This window comes from Musa acuminata, chromosome BXJ3-1 (assembly GCF_036884655.1).
Source record: "Musa acuminata AAA Group cultivar baxijiao chromosome BXJ3-1, Cavendish_Baxijiao_AAA, whole genome shotgun sequence".
Taxonomy (NCBI): domain Eukaryota; kingdom Viridiplantae; phylum Streptophyta; class Magnoliopsida; order Zingiberales; family Musaceae; genus Musa; species Musa acuminata.
Genome location: NC_088349.1, coordinates 36,264,362 through 36,270,361, shown reverse-complemented (window position 1 = coordinate 36,270,361; position 6,000 = coordinate 36,264,362).

Here is a 6,000-nt window from a genome sequence, read left to right as displayed (position 1 = left end):
ACATAAACACATATCAAGTGGTTTCATCATCAAAATATGAGATTCAACAGCAAGCTCTTGGACTTCTCGATCAATTTCGGTAGAACTTCCAATAAATGTCCGGACTTCCAACGAACTCTCGAACTCCCAATAAAATCTCGTTCTTGACTCTGGGATTTTATTTTGCTTTATGCCTTGATCGCTATCATAGTTAATCCTGCACACTTAAAACCCACTTCGATCTAGACAATTATTATAAAGCATGAATCAAGTGTTGTTCGGCATGTCATTGGTTTATCGACGCTTCGTCCGATTATTCAGCACATCGTCCTCTCTTGCGGCCTATTGCCCAATCGATCAGTTGACCTCTATAACTCTAATTTCCTTGACGTAATTTTTGCTCTTCTTTGCCTGATCCCTGAACCTATAGCCCAAAGACTTTTGTCGATACGTCGATCGATCCTTCAGCTCGACATCCAATCTTCTGACATGTTTTTCTCCAGCCCAACATGATTCTTCATGCTTTAATTGTCTCTCCCTAATCAAAGCTTATTATGTCACTCAAAACGTAGATCAAATCATAAACACTTATCAATTGGTTTCATCATTAAAATCCGAGATTCAACAATCTCTTCCTTTTTTATGATGACAACCAATTGATGACGGAGTTAACCTTAACTCTCCCTATCAATATAGCATATGTGAGATGAAACTTGAATTCAAGTTAAAGCAAATTTAATCATTAATAATTATAACATCTTATCATAAAATTATGCATAATCAAATTATTCAATACATCTTTCCATGCATGATTGTCATTGTAACTTCTCCCCCTTTGTCATCAACAAAAAGGAGAAGTGCAACTAGCAAATTTTTAGATATAATTTTAAATCATTTCATAATAAACATAATCTCAAGTTTTATCATCATGCAAGTTAGCATGTTTTAGAGATGTGCAGAGTTTAGCATGTTTGCTTTTCTTTACAATGTTTAAGCTAGCAAGTTTTGGAAAAAGAATGCAATATAGCATTTTTGCCTCTTGTTGAAGTGTGTAAGCTAGCAATTCTTGCTTTCTTTGGCAATGTGTAAGTTGAAAGTTTTGCTTCTTGAGATAGGCAAAATAGCAATTCATGGTGATGTTCAAGATAGCAAGTTCTACATCATGATGCTAGTGAATTTTACAACATTTGATAGTTGGCAAAGTTTTGCATCTTTTGAGATTAGCAAGCTTTTTGCTTCTCTTTCTTATGTGCAAACTAGCAACTTTTCTCCCCTTTTGTCATTGTCAAAAAGAAGGGAAGAATATAATTTTATAATTCTTTTCCCTTTACATCAATTTCTAAATCATGAGAAAGATAAAGTATTATTCTTAATTGTAATATGGTATCAGAAAATGATAATTATTGACTTTCATATCATTTCATAAAAAATCATAGTATTGCATGTATTATTTCAAATCATAAGTATTTCAAATCATGATGGTATCAAAATATCAAATTATATTGCATCCTACTATGCATGATCATAACTTTTTATTTGTATGCAACAACATAATATCATGAGTATTTCATGCATAATTTCATATTATTATATAAAGAATATCAAGAAAAATTAGTTGGGTGATGAGATAAACACTTCATAAATACAAGAAATTATACATAAAAATCATATCATGAAAGATAAAATATCAAAGATCATGAAGGATTAAGCCATGAATACTAAATGATATGATTTATCTTGACAAATCTCCCTTTTAGTAAATAATAAAAAAGAAACATGGGAGTTCAAAAACAAGATCTTGATTCATAGAAAAATTTCAAGTATCAATATCAAGAATTCAAGATCATGATATCAATAAAGACATTCCTATAGCAAAAGGTGTCATGAGAGAACACATAAAGGATCTCGATTCATGTATAATATCTCTCAATTCAATATGAATCATAAAAATTATAATTTTAAAAAATCATGATTCATTTAGATAGTAGATAGCAAAAAGAAACATCGAGGATAAAAGATCTCGATTCATATAGGGTAAATCTCAAGTTATAAATGTCGAGAAATCAAGATAAACATCATGGTTAGATGAAACTCATCCAAATTCAAATCAACAAATCATCAAAATTACTTTCAAAAGATTCAAAATGACATAAATACTTTATCAATCTCTTAGTGAAAAATCGATAAGATAGAGAAAAAGAAATTTTCAAGAAAAATACTTTTCTCTTTTTAGTTGTTTCAATTCATGTGATTTATTTCATAGAAGTATGTCCTTTTCATTTATGCCAAATAAAAACATGCATCAACATTTAAAACAAAAAAAAAACTTTAATTACAGTAAATATCGATAATCCATAAATCACAAATATCATCATGCATAATTTCGAAAGATAAACTCATTAAGCATGATATCAAACCTCTTAGCATTTTCATTAAAACATCAAGCATGGTTTCATTGAACATAAGGCATCGTCAATCAAAATCGAAAAGTAATACGGAACTCAACATGATACACATTATTGCTTCTTAAACATAAGATTAATCTTATTAGGTATACAAATATCATTTTGTTATATTTTCATAAAATATGCAATTGCCATGATTATTTTTTCAAAATAGCTAGAAAAAAAAGCATGATATAACTTTTTTGTAATTTTTATTTTTTGCTAACTAATTTAAAAACAACTCATGAAAAATCATCAATTAATCTCAAAATAAAGTAAAGGAGTTTTGTTTGAGTTGTTTAGCTCATTGTCAAGAGTCATCAAAGCGAAGTTCGTCGTTTTGTCTTCATCGGTTTGTTTCTCATCATCGGATGAGCTCGATTCATCCCAAGGTACTTCCTTCTTCTTGCGTTCATAGCAAGTAGTTGTGTTCTTTTTAAGTTTATTTTTATTATTTAATTATTGTTTCATAAAATTTCTAAATTTTATAGTGAGAAGTTCAAAGTCATCATCATCACTTGAGTTATCACTCAAGTGGTATTCTAGTATTCCAAGTGTCAAATCCATTCTTTGGAAGGTTGTTCTCATGTTCGTTTTGTTCATCATATTCATCATGTGCATTGTGCGCCATTTTAAATATCATCAATGAATAAAAAAGTTCTTCAAGTGAAAAATTATTGAGATCTTTTGCCTCTTGTATTACAGTTATTTTTGGATCTCAACTCTTTGGAAGGGATCTTAATATCTCATTAACAAGTTCAAAATTTAAAAAATATTTGCCAAGAGCTTTTAAACTATTGATGACATCCGTAAAGTAGGTGTATATGTCAATAATAGTTTCACTCGGCTTCATTCGAAACAACTCAAAATCATGCATCAAAAGATTAATCTTTGAATCTTTTACTCTACTAGTGCCTTCATATGTGGTTTCAAGAATGTGCCAAATATCGAAAGTCATTTCGCAAATAGAAACTTGATTAAATTGATTTTTGCTCAAAGCACAAAATAGAGTATTCATAGCTCTAGCATTCAAAGAAAAAGTTTTCTTCTCCAAATCATTCCATTCGTTCATTGGAGTAGAAGACTTTTAAAAATTATTTTCAATAATATTTCATAAATTTAAATCTAAAAAAAATATGAAAACTCTTATTCAAGTTTTCTAATATGTGTAGTCCGTCCCATTGAACATGGGAGGACGAACGATGAAAAAACCCTCTTGAAAGCCAAAAAGACCCATTTCTCTCAGGTGTTAAACCAAATGAGAAATAACCTGGCTCTAATAACAGCTATTAGGAACGAGTTGGCACTAAGAGGAGAGAATGAATTAGTGTAGTGGATAAAATCACATCGATTCAAAAATCTTTCGTTTAATTAAAACCAATCTCAGAAAGATGTTAACTTGAAACACGTTCGTAAGAGTGTGCAGCTAAAGCAATGAGGAAGCATGATAGTTTGCAATTAAAGTAAAGAGCAAAATAGAAATACAAACTGAGTTTATAGTGGTTCGGTCATCGTGACCTACATCCACTCCCGATTCCTCCTCCGTGGAGGCCATCAGCATCCACTATCGGTCTTCCCTCAATAGGCAAAGACCAACCACCTTTTTACAACTCTATTCTCCTTTTGCAGGCTCAAGAGAGAACCTTTACACCCCCACTTACTCCTCTCTTAAACTATATTAACACTTAGAGCTTTTGAGATGTGTACTCACAAGATTACAACAGCGTTTTTCTACTTTTTGCTCTCAATTCTTATGTGTCTTATCCAAGGATGAGAGTGATATTTATAAGCCTTAAGTGAATTCAAAATTGGAGCCTAAAAAGAGTCTTATCCTTGGTTTCCTGAGTCTTGACGGTACCACTACCTATGCTGGGTGGTACTACCACCTGCAGCACTAACACTAGGCGGTACAACCGTCCAATCTAGCAGTACCATCGCTTGACACAATCTCGGAGATTGTGCCACGATGGTGCCACCTATTGGGTCATTGTTTGGGTCTTATACTTAGCCCAACATAACCCAATCTTAGCCCAATTGACCCCTAATTGAGCTGGCCCAATTCCAACCAAATTATATGCTAACTATAAATTTAAAGACATTTACTAAGCTAAATAAGTCTATAAGTCTAGGTTTCTTTCGGTGATCTTCCAACGAACTTCCGACGATCTCTTGGCAATGTTCCAATGGACTCCTGGTAAGCTCTTGGACTTCACGACAATCTACTTAGTGAGTTTCGAAGAGCTTCTTTGGCAAGCTCTTGGACTTCTCAGTCAATTCTGACAAAACTTCTAATGAACGTTCGGATTTCCGACGAACTCTCAAACTCCCAATGAAATCTTGTTCTTAACTCTAGGACTTCATTTTGTTTTATGCCTTGATCGCTATCATAGTTAATCCTACACACTTAAAACCCACTTCGATCTAGACAATTATTACAAAGCTTGAATCAAGTGTTGTTTGGCATGTCATTGGTTTATTGACGCTTTATCCTATTATTTAGTGTATCATTCTCTCTATGGCCTATTGCCCAATTGGTCAATTGACCTCCGTAACTTTGATTTCCTTGGTGCAATTTCTGTTCTTCTTGGCCTAATGACAGAACCCATGGCCCAAAGCATTCTGTCGATATGTCGACCAATCCTTTGGCTCGACGTCCAATCTTCTGATATGTTTTTCTCCCGCCCAACATGATTCTTCCTGCTTTAGTTGTTTCTCCCTGATCGAAGCATCCTACATCACTCAAAACGCAGATCAAATCATAAACACTATCAATTTGTTTCATCATCAAAATCCGAGATTCAACACCTGGATGGATGCAGTTCCATCAAGAATGCTTGCTTGATCAGAGAGGTGTGGGCATCTAGGACTCCTCAGATTTCAGCGGTGAAATAAGCGACTAAATGAGAGAGGGGTTCATCATCCTTTTGACTCAAGTCAAGTAGCATGGCCATAGATGGTTTCGGCTATGCACTGGCTAGGAAATTGAGCTCAAATTCCCTTGCAAATTATTAAAAGATGATATGGCGGTTGATTTGAGTTGGGTGTACCACATCCGAGACAAACCTTAGAGTGTAGTTGGGAACGCTCAGCACATTAGAGCGTCGGACGTGCCATACAGGGCCATATGAGCCCAGAAAGCGGTGATGTGTTCGGTGGGGTCAGAGCCAAGCGGCAACATGTTCAGCAGGGTCGGAGCCGTCGTCGTAAGCTTTGAGTGTGGGGAGGCAGAAGCTTAACGAGGTCGGTTTATCTTGAATTTCTTGCACAAAGGGAGATCCTACCACAGAGGGTTTCCTGAGCTCTTCTTTGGACTTGTGGAACTCCTTCTAAATCTCGTCTAGATGTCGATTGACCGAGAATAGCTGAGCTCGGAGGGAGTCCACCGAGTCAGATGATAGGGTGTTGGGCTCAGAGAGGCTCGAGGTGGTGCGTCGAGGACCCAGGGTGCTATGCTTTGGGGTAGACCTTGGGTTTCCCGATCACCCCTCGTGCGACGGATTGACGCCCATTGCTTGGGGTTGCTGAGGAGCCGAGAATGGTGCTCTTGGTTCGGGAGTAGGGGTCGGCGGGTCCCATG